At 37.9% G+C, this 17,962-nt stretch overlaps 1 protein-coding gene across 1 annotated transcript in view; it reads left to right on the plus strand.

The window, feature by feature from the left end:
* Nucleotides 1–17,962, plus strand: part of LOC124596265 (dynein axonemal heavy chain 7) — a 1,038,560-nt gene that overhangs the window by 768,817 nt on the left and 251,781 nt on the right. The gene's annotated exons all lie outside the window — the stretch shown is intronic.

A 17,962-nucleotide genomic window follows, 5' to 3' on the forward strand; every position in this document is an offset into this window, starting at 1 on the left:
TCCAGTGAAATTCCCATAAGAGTTGTTTGGTCACATGTGCCGTGTGAGGTCGGGTATTGTCATGGAAAAAAACAACACGTTTTGACAGTAATCCTCAACGCTTGTTCTGTATTTCATGGCGCAGTTTCTTAATGGTCTCACAACAACCATGTACATTGATTGTTTGGCCTCATGGTAAGAAATAAATCAGCAAAATGCCTTTTCTGTCCCAAGAAACAGTGCACATGACTTTCCGAGGTGTCAAGATTTGCTTAGGCCTAACCTTCATTGGAGATGAAGTGTGCCTCCATTCCATTGATTGCCGATTTGTTTCAGGGGTGTTGTACAATACCCAAGTTTCATCCCCCGTGACTATCTGAGAAAGAAAACCATCACCTTCTCCATTGTTGTGTGCCAAAAACTAAAGTGTACTGTCCATCCATTGCTTTTTGTGTTGTTCAGTAAGAATTTTGGATACCCAACGTGAGCATTTTGATACTTCAGTTTGTCAGTAACAATTTCATGAATTAGTGATCATGAGATTTGTGGAACTTTCATAGCAAGGGCACAAAGTGTAAACTTATGGTTGTGCTTAATCTTCTCTTCAATTGTGTGAACCAGTTCATCAGTAACCACAGATGGGCATCCACTTTGTTCTTCACCATGCACTTGATCACATCCTTCATTGAACAGTCTGACCCATCTTCTAACCATTGAATCACTCATAGCATTTTGTACAGAAACCTTGCAGACTTGCCAGTAAATTTCCTTTGGTTTAACTTTCTTTGCATTTAGAAAATGAATCACAGATCTGATTTCACACACGGTGGCATTTTCAATTACAGCTGACATTATAAAGAAGTACTGCAAAGCACATATCGACTTCTCCTCGAGTCAGAGGAACTGCCGCACATGCTCGAAACTGCTATCGTAGCACTGCTGTGGATAGAAATGGAACTTACTTTGGGGACAACCCTCATGTATTGCAGCTGAGTGCTGTTTGTGGACTTCTCTTGAAAGAAGTTACTTTTGTTGAGACTGGAGCATAATGCAGATGCTCTTAATTTCTGGAATTTTGTGTTGAAGTTTACTGCATATCCTTGTTGAGTGATGCCTGCCATCATCATATCATCAACATAATTAATCCATGAGGGAATTTAATGTTTATTCCTCTATGGAATGTTTTGGAATAATGCTAAAGCACTGGCAGCTCTGAATCATGAGCATCTGTAGTGATAGAAATCAAATGGAATGTTAGCCACTGGTATTTCTTCTGACTGTTCATTAAATTGGATTTTCTAGTAATCATCCATGATACCAGTATCAGAAATCTATTTGGTACCCAGTTTGGCAAGCAGTTCTTATGTGTACATAATGGTATAAATGTTGTTCATTTCTTGGGCATTAATTATCACTTTAAAGTCACCACAGTGTTAAGATATATGTGATAAGGATTTGCTGTGGCTTCCTTTATTGCTTAAAGGTAATTGGTTCCTTATGCTCAGCCCAATTCTTCTCTGGTTGGTTTTGTTGTCATGCAAGTAATTTTTCATGATGCAACTGTTGTAGTCACATTTCCTAAGTTCTGGATTCATTACTTCCTTTAACCTTGTAGCCAAATTTAAGAATAAAATTTGTTGATGGGCTGCTCACAAAGTACAAGCATGACAACAATTCAATTTCATAGTTGAGCAGATCTCTTGTAGTACTGTGAACCATAGTCTGAAACAAAAAATCAGTTATAAGTAATCCCAATTGCAGAATTCAAGATTGGTCTGGTTGATGTTGTGATCCAACAATGTCATGAAAAGTAGCTGGTGCAATTGAGATGAGAGTGACCAAGTCTAGCCTCACATCACCTTATATCTTGATCTATGGGAGAGGCTCCATGCAAAAGCACAAATGATGCTTTCCACTTCAGATCTGAGTCCATCCTTGGTTCAGTTAGGTCAGGCTGTTCAAACACTGCCCCGTGGGGCTCAGGCACTCCTGCCTGCCCTTTATCACTTACACAGGCAGGTGCAGTAGTACAGGCTACAAGCCAGATGGCCCCATTGCACATGTTCTGCACACATTTGAGCTGCTCAGCCGTGTGTGCATATTGCCATTAGACTGTGCTACAACATGGCAGAAAAATTGCTGACATGTCAGCTGTTTACCACACCTGACCCCCCCCCCCCCCCTTTCCCCCTTGTGCTCAACCCACTGTCTCCAGGGAGGCAAAATAACTGCAACAGCCTGCATTAGATGGTTGGGTGAATTGGTAATACAGTTACTCTCGCATGTGGGGTGGGAGTACAGCTCACTGTTTACAGAACTATACCCAGAATCAATAGCAATCCTCAGGTTTGAAGCTGGGTGGAGTGTCTAAACTAGTCTTGGTCAAATAGTACCCTGTGAATGCTAGTGCTCTGGCCATGCTCTTGCATAGTGCTTTGAGTGCAGTGGTGAGTTAAGTTGAAGAGCAAGGAGGAACAGAAAAAGACTGCAGCTGGACGCCAGTGGAGCAACACAATCAGCTTGTCACAGTTCGTTAACGAAACCAGTTGTGTTAAATTAGATTAATTTATGTTCTTCATTATGAATTGCTGTACTTTTTGTATGGTTTTGAAGGCCATGAAACATGTTTAATATGCCATTGTACTATTATGAGCTGGAAAAACATTCATTGGAACATCATTAGAACACCAGCCACAAAGAAGATATGATGCACTTGTCTTCTGATGAACAAGAGTGAATGCCAACTATAATTAAGGTGGCCATTACAGAAAAACTGTGTTAAGGGTAAATGGAGCCGTGACAAAATCTTTTATAGTTGACTTCAAAAATTGTTTGTACTCATAAAGTCTTTTAATACAGGGGGAAAACCATTTGTAACAGATATGGTGGACAAGATTGATGACAGCAACAAAAATTAATCCTTTGAAAAATCAGCATCAAGTTCATGGCATGGAAAATTTCCCAGAACTCGAGAGTCAAATTTGTGGACCAGACATGACTGACTACATTTCAATAACTCATTTATTTCATCAAGAGTTCTCAAAGAAATTCCAAGACTTTGCACATTGAAGAATTATTTTGATTTATTTGTCAGACCATTATCACTTTTGGATGCTGATTGACCTTGTCATTACTTCCAACTTGAGGTGATAGATGTACAGCATAATACGTGGCTTAGTGACATGTTTGTCCAACCCAGGAATTTAAGTCAAACAAGCTGCTGTATGTGTGTCTTCCAGAACAAGGAAAGCTCCAGAGAGGAACCGTGATTTTTTATGGCTGGCACCAGGGAAATCACTTCAGCACCTTCCAGATCCAGTGCTATCAAGAATGTAACTATGGATGTAAGTACACAATATCAAAGTGACAAAGAAATGTACAAGCCAAGTGAGCAAGCTGATGGGCTGCTACAGAAGAATCCAGACTTACTCTTTTGTGAGGATGGCTCATTATTAAATATTAGGTCTTAAAAAAATAAAATTGATGATCTTAGTAGTAACTATATAATGCATTGTAATATAAATGGTTTAAGTGTTGAATACTCATGTGACAGAAGCTCTAAGTTAGATGAGGTACAAGTTTTTTTTATCTGAATTTCTAAATGTTAAAGTAATTTGTTTAAATGAACACTGGCTTAATAGTGATACCATAAAAATCTTAAATAAAATTGAAAACTTCAAGGTAGCTACCAGCTTTTGTAGGATAAATAAGTCACGAGGAGGTTCATGCATACTCATTCATTCTGATTTAGATTACCATGTAAGATGTGACTTCAATTGTTTTAATGAAGGGTGTATTTTTGAGGATTGCTGTGTTGAGTTAAAGGACTTAAATGTTGTTATAATATCAATTTATAGAATCCCAGGGAAGGTGACAACTGAGCATTTCCTACGTAAATTTCAGAGTTTGTTAGAATGCCTCAGTAAAGAAAAGAGGAAATAAATTGTAGTTGCTGCTGATTTCAACATCAATGTGTTGAATGAAACATGTGAGGTATCAAAATTTACAGACTTAATAAAAAAATATGGCTTCAAATTAAATTTTTCTGAATCTACAAGAGAAAATGCTCAGTCAGCTATATGCATTGACAATATTTTAATGAATTACGTATTTGAAGATGGATATAAATTTTGTCTGGATCTAGGAACTTCTGATTATTCAGCATTATTCATTGAGCTACCCAGAGCAGGTAGGGAAGTCCCACGTAAAAAAGCTTATGTAAACAGGATCTTCAACCAAGAAACTTTGACTCTATTCCATGGTAAGCTGAAGGAGACAGAATGGCACTTTGATAAATATATTTCATGCACAGCAAATTTTGAAGCATTTCTAAGGGATTTTCTAAGTGTTTTCAATTAAATGTTTCCACAAAAAACTTATTTTAATAAAATGGCTAAATGAAAACGGATCACTAAAGGTATAAAAATCTCCAGCGCTAAGAAAAGGCAGCTACATAAGGAACTAAGACATAATAAAAAAAATTGAATTTAATTTAATATGTTAAACGATACAAAAGTACATTTAAGAAAATTGTCAAAGCAGCAAAGCAAATGACAAATAATAAATTCATCATAAAACATGAGAATAAATCAAAGGCAGTGTGGGCAGTTGTAAAATATGAATTAGGTATCAAAGCCTCTAGACATGGAATTAGTACAATTAAGCTTGAAGATGAGTTCATTGTAAGTGCGGCTCAAATTTCAGAATGCTTCAATGAGTTCTTCATTAATTTAGTGAAACCAGAGGTTAATGTTGCAGATTATGAGAACAATGTATGTCCCTTTGGACTAAATCATAATTCTGAATGCCTCACAAACTTCAAAACAGTTTCAACAATAGGTGTAGAAAAAAATTATATTAAAACTAAAAAACAAAAATTCTGCAGGTTGGGATGGAATACAGCAAAAGTCCTTAAATTTGTGTGTAAAATAGTAGGATACCCACTATCTAAAATGATAAACCAATCCTTTGAACAAGGAAGCTTCCCAGAGGTGCTGAAGTATGCAGAAGTAAAACTGTTGCTCAAAAAAGGGTCAAGAGAGGATATGGGGAATTATCATCTCATCTCCCTCCTTCCAGTCTTATCAAAAATCTTTGAAAATGCTGCTGCTAGGCAGGTTCGAAATTTTATGGAGAAATATGATATTATTACGGAAAACCAATATGGTTTCCAGCGTGGCAAAAGTACTATTGATGCAATTAACAAGTTTATTGACAAGATCAGCACATCATTAGACAACCACAATAAAGTTGCAGGAATCTTTAGTGATCTCACAAAAGCCTTTGACTCTGTAAATCATGCACTGCTCATGTATAAGCTTGACAAGTATGGGATCAAGGGTAATGTTCTAAATTGGCTTACTTCATACTTATCAAATAGGAAACAAAGAGTGATTGTCCCATCAAATGCAGCAAATTACTATTCAAAATGGAAAACAGTAGCCCAAGGTGTCCCTCAAGGATTGATTCTAGGACCTATTTTGTTTTTGTTCTATGTTAATGACTTACTGAACAGTGTAAATGCTCCATCGATTTTATTTGCAGATGACACATCTGTATTAATTGAAAACCAGGAGCCAGAAAACATCCCTCTCTGCATAATAAACACAATGAACAAACTAGAAACATAGTTCCAGCTGAATGGATTAAGATTGAACATCCCCAAAACCCACATGGTCCAATTCAGAACAAAACAGTCAAAGCCCCAAGAAATTAAAATAACTCATGAAAATCAGGATATAGAAGAAGTGGATTCTGTGAAGTTTTTAGGGCTAAACCTGGATAAAAATTTAAATTGGAATAAACATGTTGACTACCTGTTAAACAAATTATGTAGCTTTGCATTTGCTATGCAAATATTAGCTGGTGCAACAGACATGAATACAAGGAAAATTGCATACCACAGCTGCTTTCAGTCAGTTGTAAGGTATGGTATCAATTTTTGGGAAAATTCAAGCAATATATTGCGCATACTAAAGTTACAGAAAAGAATAGTAAGGAACATGTGTACTGCCCATCAAAGGACATAATGTCGCCCACTATTTGAAAAACAACAGTTATTAACAGTTTCCTCCTTATAGATCTATGATATTATCATCATTGTACACAGCAATTTAGAGTTATTTGAGAAAAACTGTTTCAATCACACATATAACATGAGAAACTAAGACAATTTTATGCTTCCCACTCATTACTTAAACCTATATACGCAGTCTCCTCAGTATATGACAATGAAAATTCATAACAAGCTAAAAGGAAAGAATGTTCTGAGTATGAACCTAGAGACACTGAAAACAAAGATATATTATATACTTTATATACTTGTCAAACACTGCTACTACATTTTTGAGGAGTTCATGAAGGATGAACTGAACATTTGAGCAGGATAAATTTACATATAGTCTTGTATGTAACTGTAGCTGTCCTTCACAAAAGGGAGGAAAGAAAATAAAAATTTATATTAATGTTAAAATTTTTTTTACCAATTAGGCCTAAATTGTGTTATCCATTTTTTGATGTACACTCCCGTACACTAATCATATGATTAGAAATTGTATGTTATGAGACGAATAAAACACTATCCACTGTTGTTGTTGTTGTTGTTGCGGTCTTCAGTCCTGAGACTGGTTTGATGCAGCTCTCCATGCTACTCTATCCTGTGCAAGCTTTTTCATCTCCCAGTACCTACTGCAACCTACATCCTTCTGAATCTGCTTAGTGTATTCATCTCTTGGTCTCCCTCTACGATTTTTACCCTCCACGCTGCCATCCAATACTAAATTGGTGATCCCTTGATGCCTCAGAACATGTCCTACCAACCGATCCCTTCTTCTGGTCAAGTTGTGCCACAAACTTCTCTTCTCCCCAATCCTATTCAATACTTCCTCATTAGTTATGTGATCTACCCATCTAATCTTCAGCATTCTTCTGTAGCACCACATTTCGAAAGCTTCTATTCTCTTCTTGTCCAAACTATTTATCGTCCATGTTTCACTTCCATACATGGCTACACTCCATACGAATACTTTCAGAAATGACTTCCTGACACTTAAATCAATACTGGATGTTAACAAATTTCTCTTCTTCAGAAACGCTTTCCTTGCCATTGCCAGCCTACATTTTATATCCTCTCTACTTCGACCATCATCAGTTATTTTGCTCCCCAAATAGCAAAACTCCTTTACTACTTTAAGTGCCTCATTTCCTAATCTAATTCCCTCAGCATCACCCGACTTAATTAGACTACATTCCATTATCCTTGTTTTGCTTTTGTTGATGTTCATCTTATATCCTCCTTTCAAGACACTGTCCATTCCATTCAACTGCTCTTCCAAGTCCTTTGCTGTCTCTGACAGAATTACCATGTCATCGGCGAACCTCAAAATTTTTATTTCTTCTCCATGAATTTTAATACCTACTCCAAATTTTTCTTTTGTTTCCTTTACTGCTTGCTCAATATACAGATTGAACAACATCGGGGAGAGGCTACAACCCTGTCTTACTTCCTTCCCAACCACTGCTTCCCTTTCATGTCCCTCGACTCTTATAACTGCCATCTGTCTTCTGTACAAATTGTAGATAGCCTTTCGCTCCCTGTATTTTACCCCTGCCACCTTTAGAATTTGAAAGAGAGTATTCCAGTCAACATTGTCAAAAGCTTTCTCTAAGTCTACAAATGCTAGAAACGTAGGTTTGCCTTTCCTTAATCTTTCTTCTAAGATAAGTCGTAAGGTCAGTATTGCCTCACGTGTTCCAGTGTTTCTACGGAATCCAAACTGATCTTCCCCGAGGTTGGCTTCTACTAGTTTTTCCATTCGTCTGTAAAGAATTCGTGTTAGTATTTTGCAGCTGTGACTTATTAAGCTGATAGTTTGGTAATTTTCACATCTGTCAACACCTGCTTTCTTTGGGATTGGAATTATTATATTCTTCTTGAAGTCTGAGGGTATTTTGCCTGTTTTATACATCTTGCTCGCCAGATGGTAGAGTTTTGACAGGACTGGCTCTCCCACGGCCGTCAGTAGTTCCAATGGAATATTGTCTACTCCGGGGGCCTTGTTTCGACTCAGGTCTTTCAGTGCTCTGTCAAACTCTTCACGCAGTATCATATCCCCCATTTCATCTTCATCTACATCCTCTTCCATTTCCATAATATTGTCCTCAAGTACATCGCCCTTGTATAGACCCTCTATATACTCCTTCCACCTTTCTGCTTTCCCATCTTTGTTTAGAACTGGGTTTCCATCTGAGCTCTTGATATTCATACAAGTCGTTCTCTTATCTCCAAAGGTCTCTTTAATTTTCCTGTAGGCAGTATCTATCTTACCCCTAATGAGATAAGCCTCTACATCCTTACATTTGTCCTTTAGCCATCCCTGCTTAGCCATTTTGCACTTCCTGTCGATCTCATTTTTGAGACGTTTGTATTCCTTTTTACCTGTTTCACTTACTGCATTTTTATATTTTCTCCTTTCATCAATTAAATTCAATATTTCTTCTGTTACCCAAGGATTTCTACTAGCCCTCGTCTTTTTACCTACTTTATCCTCTGCTGCCTTCACTACTTTATCCCTCAAAGCTACCCATTCTTCTTCTACTGTATTTATTTCCCCCATTCCTGTCAATTGCTCCCTTATGCTCTCCCTGAAACTCTGTACAACCTCTGGTTCTTTTAGTTTATCCAGGTCCCATCTCCTTAAATTCCCACCTTTTTGCAGTTTCTTCAGTTTTAATCTACAGGTCATAACCAATAGATTGTGGTCAGAGTCCACATCTGCCCCTGGAAATGTCTTACAATTTAAAACCTGGTTCCTAAATCTCTCTCTTACCATTATATCTGATACCTTTTAGTATCTCCAGGGTTCTTCCATGTATACAACCTTCTTTCATGATTCTTAAACCAAGTGTTAACTATGATTAAGTTGTGCTCTGTGCAAAATTCTACCAGGCGGCTTCCTCTTTCATTTCTTAGCCCCAATCCATATTCAACTACTACATTTCCTTCTCTCCCTTTTCCTACACTCGAATTCCAGTCACCCATGACTATTAAATTTTCGTCTCCCTTCACTATCTGAATAATTTCTTTTATTTCATCATACGTTTCTTCAATTTCTTCTTCATCTGCAGAGCTAGTTGGCATATAAACTTGTACTACTGTAGTAGGCGTGGGCTTCGTATCTATCTTGGCCACAATAATGTGTTCACTATGCTGTTTGTAGTAGCTTACCCACATTCCTATTTTGCTATTCATTATTAAACCTACTCCTGCATTACCCCTAGTTGATTTTGTGTTTATAACCCTGTAGTCACCTGACCAGAAGTCTTGTTCCTCCTGCCACCGAACTTCACTTTAACCTATCCATTTCCCTTTTCAAATTTTCTAACCTACCTGCCCGATCCGTAGAATGCCAGTTTTCTTTCTCCTGATAACGACATCCTCTTGAGTAGTCCCCGCTTGGAGATCCGAATGGGGGACTATTTTACCTCCGGAATATTTTACCCAAGAGGACGCCATCATCATTTAATCATACAGTAATGCTGCATGCCTCGGCCGTAGTTTCCCCTTGCTTTCAGCCGTTCGCAGTACCAGCACAGCAAAGCCGTTTTGGTTATTGTTACAAGGCCAGATCAGTCAATCATCCAGACTGTTGCCCTTGCAACTACTGAAAAGGCTGCAGCCCCTCTTCAGGAACCACACGTTTGTCTGGCCTCTCAACAGATACCCCTCCGTTGTGGTTGTACCTACGGTACGGCTATCTGTATCGCTGAGGCACGCAAGCCTCCCCACCAATGGCAAGGTTCCACTACAAACTCTTATAAAATGTTCCCCTAGATCAGTTTCCTCAACAGCACAGAAAAGTTGCTGAATTTATGTTAATGTTTGGTTCAGTGTATGTCGGTGAACAGTTTCTTTTTTTTGTTATGAAATTGACATGGTCCCACCAACATTTGGCTTTAAGAGATTTTTATTTGCATGACTACATGTGTGTAAATGCATCACAAATCATATGTCCACCTATGTTACATGTTTTAAATTAGTCTATCTATATTACATATTCTAAAATTGAAATGCCTATAAATTTATAAAGATCACAATTCAAGTTAACTTATTTTTTGTAATCCTACTTATTAGCACCATGTAGTATACTTTTTTAATTAAGTAATAAAGTTATTACTTTTGTAGAAAAACAGGAAGTTGAAAATAAACACTACTGAAAAAATACTACTTATAGGAATGTGCCACGATATTTGCATCTTAGAAGCAATCACACCGAGTTGCAAACACGTTTTCCCAAGTTTTCCACATGTGCAACATTGGGCAACTCGGAATAGTGCAGTTGTGGTAGAACCCAGATTGCTGAGCAAACTCTATTGTACTTACAGAGTGTGAGTGTGCTCCAGGAGCAAAAATCTTGGGCAGGCAACAAAGCATCTTTATTACTTTATCACTAGATCTGTCTCATTTACCAGCCATGACTGGACAGACTGCATCAAGATTAATTACATATATACATTTAAAAAAATATTCACAGAATTAATACCTTTATACTTAATAGAAACAATATTTGTTTGTCCATTCACTTTGCTCACTATTAAAGAATTCACCAATGGAGTACAATGGGCGTTCTTTCAGGTCCTGTGCTACTCTCCTTCTGAATGTTCCTAGCGGGAGGGATTGCACTTCTTGAGGCAGTGAGTTGAACATCTGTAGGGCAACCACTGGAAAGCCGTCTTGTGTTCCCGTCAGTTGACACCTTGGTATTTTGATGCTCCTCTTGTTACGGGTATTGTGATTGTGTATATCTTGCCTTATGCTGAAGACTCCTTGGTTTTCTTTCATGCTGATGAGACATAAAAACACATACTGGCTGAAGACTGTCATAATTCCAAACTGCTTGAATATAGGCCTGCATCAGACGATACTGCAATGTCTTTTGATGCAGGTTTGTCAACTTCCACTAACGTGACTAATAATTGTAGGACTTCCCTCAACAGACCAGGTGTGCACTATGAAAAATAAAGTATATGTGTCAGTCACTTTTTTTTTTTTAATAGAAAAAAAGAAGAACACTTCCGTATCAGTGATGAATTACCTGCCATCTGCCATAATAGAAGAAAGATCAGCTACGTTACTCTTGGAAGAAAACATTCATCTTTGCAAATCAGTAAGAGAATATGTTAATGTGGTATTAGTAAACTACAGTAGGATCCATGGAAACATCTCATAGCCGTGCTTATTAATGGTAATAATGCCCATGTAGCTTTAGAAACAAAAAGCTGGCTGAAACCAGAAGTTAGCAGCAGTGAAATCCTAAATTCAGATTGGAATACATATGGCAAGGGGGGAAGGGGGCTAGATGCTTATTGTGGCAGAGTATTTATTGTCATAAAGAACTTGATAATGTCTCATAATGTTATAATAAATTCTGAATGTGAAATATTTGGGTGAAGATAAGCATCAGTGGTGGGCCAAACATGGTAATCAGTTGCTTTGGACACATGCTGCCTTATTTGTCTAGTAGCACAGTACTACAGAGAAAATGGGGAAAATGTCACATGGAAGTTTCCTGATTATGCTATTGTAATAGTGGAAGACTTCATCAAGCCAGCTTTCGAATGGGAGAGCTATACGATTAAAACAGGCATCAGAGAGAGAGAGATTTGTGTAAGATTTTCATGACCTTCTTTTCTGACAAATACTTCAAGCATTTAATTAGAAAACTGACTTGTGGAGACAAAGTCATAGACCTCCTGCAGACAACAAAACTGAGCTTTTGAAACAGTTAGCATAGAGGATTATTGACATCAGTGGCTATAGGCACTACAAGGAATCTTAAAAGCTAGGGCTACCTGAGCAGTCAACATCAAGTATTCTTCTTTGGTAATGAATGATTTAGGTTTTCCATGATTTCCCTAAATCGCTTCAGGCAAATGTTGGCATTGTTCCTTTGGAAAGACAGAGCCAATTTCCTTCCCCATCCTACACTCATCTGATGGAATCGATGACCTTGCTGTTTGGTGCCCTCCCCCAAATCAAGTTACCAACCATAAAAATAATTGTAGGTATATCATATGAGAGGCTGAGATTCATTGAAAGAAACTTAAGGAAATGTAGTTCATCCATGACTGGAGTGCCTTACAGGACTCTCATTTGACAGATTCTTGAATATTGCTCATCTGTTTGGGACTCTTACCAGGTTGAATTAATAGAAGAGATAGAAAAAGATCCAACAAAGAGCACCATGTTTTATCACAGGATCATAAGAGCATAAAAGAACAAACTCCAGCGGCATGTCCTACATAAGAGGCATTGTGCATTATAGAGAGGTGTACTGTTTATATTTGAAGAGCACGTTCTTCTACTGACATATTCATAAACTATGAAATATTCTCAAAAATTTTATAAAATCAATCTGGCACCTATCTTTTGCTGTGCCAATAAAGAGAAAGATGGTAATTAGTTATAACTGGATGAATGATGTGACATAATATGAAGTGTTGGCTGCTGTGGTGAACTATTATGTGATGATGTGACCTGAAAGTGTAGCAACCACCTGAATCAGCATGAAAGTGACTGTTATCCTCAAGGGTGTTGATAATGTGTATCCAGGTTGGGCAACAAACTGTGGTAATGTTGAATTACTCTGGAGTGTAATACTCCCACTCATCTAGCTGTTATTTCTCTTTTGCCAAGAACCACAGCTGCCATGTCTCTTATTATGAAACAATATGTCCCATTCAATCAATATTAACTGAAGCTGAAAGATTTGGATCATCACTTTTGAAATCTGCTACTTGAAAAGTGAAATCAATTGCAGCTGAGACATGTCATTTTAATAGACAACAAAATTTAATAAAAAATCATCTTTTGGCAAAACAACACAAAGCAGGATACTGTTGTCATATCAGCAGTAATTTCCATGATTAATAATTGACAAATGTAATATCAGTTTTAAATTCATAAACACTAGTGTGGTTCTACCTGTCCGTCAACCAGGCAGCAGCTACACTCGCTGTCAGTTTACATCCACAAGCACCCTGCACAACCAGCATTGTGATACTCTAAAAATAGCTTATATTGTTATCAGAGTTCTTAAGTGTACTAACTTGTTTTATGCCTCATAAGTCTCGTAGATTTTCTTCTGTGCTAGTATTCTTCTGTTGATTATCACATGCTTCAAACAAATTTAAATGATTGTATATGGCACCATTAAGTTTAATTTTCATGTTATTCATATTTATTTGGTGGAAACACTCTTGATCATCTGCTTGTTTACTAAAAATAAATGTCGTGTGACTAGGGCCTCCCATCAGGTAGACCGTTCACTGGGTGGTAGGCTTTCAGTTTGACACCACTTTGGTGACTTGTGCGTTGATGGGGATGAAATAATGATGATTAGGACAACACAACACCCAGTCCCTGAGCGGAGAAAATCTCCAACCCAGCCGGGAATCGAACCTGGGCCCTTAGGATTGACATTCTGTCACGCTGACCACTCAGCTACCTGTGGCGACTGCTTGTTTACCCTGTACTATGTATATTTAACAGTACTGACCGGTAAGCTGCATAGGCTTTGCGTAGCCTAACTAAAGTCCACAAGTGGCTTTTCACATTATACAGATGTTTGACTAATAAGCAAATGCATGAGGTCATAACTCAGTGTAACGATAACTTAATTATTCATATTAACTACAGTATTTGCTATACATCTTGATGGCTCAACCATAACTGGCTGACTAGCTGAAGTCGTTGTGTGCTAGGTACCGACTGACTATAGCTTTGTGCATGATGCCTGTTTAAAGATGCACATAGGACAGAAATAACAAAATGTTAGAATACACAGCTATTAAAAGAAGATTGAATTTTACTGTATTAATTTTATTCATGTGAACATATAAAATTAATGCAGCAGAAGTGGAAAATGCCACTGTCTTTTAATAAATTCATTGCTGTGGTGCCTGCTATGAAGAAAAAAGAACAAACCTATTACATTCAGATATTAATGAAAAAGACAAAAACATAAAAAATGATTAAACCCATTAGTCAAAGTTAGTATCTAGTTGTACTACTATATGGATGTTCACGAACTGGTACAAATAATCGTTCTGTCTTGTGGAGCAGAAGTTTTGACACGCATTTGAATCTACAAGAGAGTGTCAAGAATTTTCTGGAAACTTAAATTTTCTGTTTTGAATGCACATTTCATAAATTAACTTATTATTTTAGGAAAATTATAATTTGTTTGAATCAGAAAAAGTAATAACCCAGCAGCTCTTGTTCCAGCTGCACTAGAGTGAGGTACAGTATTAATGCATGAATTATTTGTATTAGCCTAAAATAGAAGTGACTTATTCTCTGTTACCTGTGTCTTTAGTATTGTAGTATAATTTGGAAATTTTTTGCATGTTTGTCTGATTGAGTCTAGCTGTTCTAACCAAAACAAACAAATGCCTGGGGGGTGGGGGGGTATAGGTAGTGCAACTATACATTCACATCTATTAAAACACTAGGTTGTGCCTAGTTATCACAGTCTAGTGTTTTAATAACTCTGAGTGTATAGTTGCACCCCCAGGCATTTGTTTGTTTTGGTTAGAACAGCTAGACTCAATCAGATCACTCAGTAAGCTGGCAACTGTTGTTGCAACAGGACCACAGGGTAGTTCAGTGTTCATTTGTGAATTATCGTATGAGCTCCATTGTAGCCACAGATGTGGAACAGAGAGGACGTCGCTGTAGCTGTACCAGTTTGTTTGATACATAGTAATTTTGTCTAGTTTCTGTTTCTCATATACTTCCCCAAGGAAATGAATTTGCACCTATGTATTTTACTCTGTAGACTAGTATTTACTGACTGTCTCTGAGTTTTTTGTGAACTTTAGTGCATATCTTAGTGTGTGGCAACTTTCTACAGTAGATCTGGCTGCCAGAACTACTGCGTCATGTGACTTCATTTAAATCTAATGTCAGTGCACAATGTGTAGTTTGGATCTTTGCTTTAGAGTCTGTATATTTATTTCCTGTAGTATCTTTTGTGTAAAGAGAGTTTCTAGTAAAAAGTAACTGTTGATACATCTGTTTCCCATAGAGAAATTTATTTCTGTTTTAAGAGCTTGTGGATCGTATAATCTTATGTTATAGTGAGAATTGTCCAGAGTAGATTTTAGTGTCTGTTTATTCTCCTCAATCATACTTTGTGGTCACTGAAACCTCAAAAGCGCCACATTTGGGTAATTTTCACTCTTGTGGGGGTCTATTCATCCTTTCCCAGTTACTCCTGACTTCTTTTTTGTATTTTTTGAGATTTTATTCTGTACAATATGATTAGGGACTGTGCTTGTTGTGGAGGACTCAAAGATAATTGGCTGCTGTCTGTAAACAGCTGGAAGCTGCATTGACCACAGTCAGCAGGCTTCTGGCTACTGCTCAAATCTGCAGCAAAATCAAGGCATCAGTGACAAGTGGTGGACAGCAGTGGGTTCACATGACACTGGCCAGAAGGTGAAAGAGATAATGGGCCACATGGTTGGCTCCTTATGCCTTAGCAACAGGTAACAGGTGCTACCCAGTGCTGATAATCCTCCTAAGCAAGAATAGGATATCTCTCCTGTTGGGCCAGCAGCTAATTTTTTTGCCCAGTCCAGACAAGTGCAAAGGGCAGGTATGCTAGTCACTAGGAGCTCCAGTGCTAGGTGGGTAGTGGAGCCCCTCAATGAAATAGCAGGCAGGGTGGGAAAGAATATCAATGTGTACTTGGTTTGTTGGGGGACGAGGGGGGGGGGGGGGAGGAGAGAGGGCTCTCATCCGAGTTGTGGACGAGGCTCTGCTGGCAGCTGTCAAGCATACTGGGGGCAATTGGCTGCAAATATTCATGCAGGTCAGCATGAATAACACATATTGCTTGTTGGACTCTGAGGCCATCCACAGTTCCTTTCAGCATATGGATGATGTGGTGAAGGCAACTAGCATTACACGTGGAGCGCAGGCTAAGCTCACTATTTGTAGCATTTTACCCAAGGTTGATCATTATCCTTGGGTTCAGAGCAGAGTGTAAGATATAAACCAGATGCTCAGCCAATTCTCAACCTCCACTGTTGGATGGACAACTGTAGGGCTCTCTTTAATAGGTCAGTGGTGCATTACATACAGGAAATAGCAACCTGGATAGTGTATTACATGTAGAGTGCAAATTATTATTTTTTTCTTTTTCAAAGGATAGGGGACCCTCTCCCCTTGGGATTGGAGGCAAAATCAATGATACATTAGCCAGAATGTTCCCAGAGAATGCTCATCCCTGCAGATCAGATATAGAATAGCTTAATATGATATTAGTAAATTGCAGGAGCATCCAAGGAAACTTCCCAGAATCAGAGTTGTTTATTGAAGATTATGACACACATATAGTATTAGGAACAAAGAGTTGCTTGAAACTGGAGGTGAATAACTTAACCTACATCCACATCTGTACTCTGCAAGTCACTGTGAAGTGCATGGCAAAGCATATATCCCATTATACCAGTTGTTAGGGTTTCTTCCCATTCCATTCAAATATGGAACAGGGGAAGAATAATTGTTTAAATGTCTCAGTGCATGCTGCAATTAATCTAATCTTGTCCTTACAATCCCTATGTCAGAAATATATGGGGGGTTGTAGTATATTCCTAGAGTCATCAATTAAAGCCAGTTTTTGAAACTTTGTAAGTAGGCTTTCTCAGGATAGTTTATACCTCTCTTCAAGGGTCTGCCAGTTCAGTTTTCTCAGCATCTCTGAAACACCCTCACATGATTGAAACAAACCTGTGACAATTCACGCTGCCCATTTCTGTATAATTCCAATATTCTCTATTAGTCACATTTGGTGCAGGTCCCAGAGACTTGAGCAAGTTTCTAGAATGGGTCGCATGAGTGGTTTGTAAGCAATCTCCTTTGTAGACTGATTGAATTGCCCAGTATTCTACCAATAAACTGGAATCTGCCACCTGCTTTACCCATGTCTGAACCCATAAGATCATTCCATTTCATATCTCTACAAAGTGTTACATCCAGGTGTTTGTATGAGCTTTTTTTGTATGAGCTGTCTGATTCCAACTGTTACTTGTTGATTTTCTAGTCATACAATACTACATTTTTTTTTGTTTTGTGAAGTGTGAGGTTTTACATTTATCTTTGTGCCACTTAAAGTCTGTGGTTACTATTAATATTGTCTACAAAGGCATTAATATACAACATCAAGAGCAAGGATTCCAGCTCACTTCTGTGGAACACACCCAAACTTATTGCTACATCTGACAGTAACTCTCCATTCAGTATAACTTGCTTCACCCTTTCTACCAAGAAATCCTCAATCCAGTCACAGATTTCACTTGATACACCTCAATGATTATACCTTTCACAATAAGCTATGCTTGTGCTATGCTGTGTGTTACTGAGTCAGTTGCGTTTTGGAAATCAAGAAATACTGCATATACTAGACAGCTTTGATCCAAAGCTTTCAGTATGTCATGTAAGAAAAGTGGTAGTTGGGTATCACATTATCGATGTTTTCAGAATCCATGCTGGTTGGCTTGGAGATCATTCTGTTTGAGATACCTTATTATGTTTGAGCTCAGAATACATACTAAGACTCTACAACAAATTGATGTCAAGGATATTGGACACATTTTTTTTCCTTTTTTTTTTTCAAGTGATATACAATAGCTTGTAATTACAAGGGGGGCTAACTCAGCCACACGTTCAGTAAAGAATGTAATAGGGATTCCATTGAGCTCTGGAGCTTTGTTCAAGTTTAACAACTTCAGCTGTTTCCCAATACAACTTACACTAACACTTATTTCACTTATCTTTTCAGTGGTACGAGGATTAAATTGGGGTAGTTCTCCTGGGTTTTCCTCTCTAAAGAAACATTTGAAAATGGAGTTACATCTTTCCACTTTTGCTTCCCTGACCTAAATTTCAGTTCATGTCTCATTTGTGAGGAGTAGACAC

This window comes from Schistocerca americana, chromosome 2 (genome assembly GCF_021461395.2).
Source record: "Schistocerca americana isolate TAMUIC-IGC-003095 chromosome 2, iqSchAmer2.1, whole genome shotgun sequence".
Classification (NCBI taxonomy): Eukaryota; Metazoa; Arthropoda; class Insecta; order Orthoptera; family Acrididae; genus Schistocerca; species Schistocerca americana.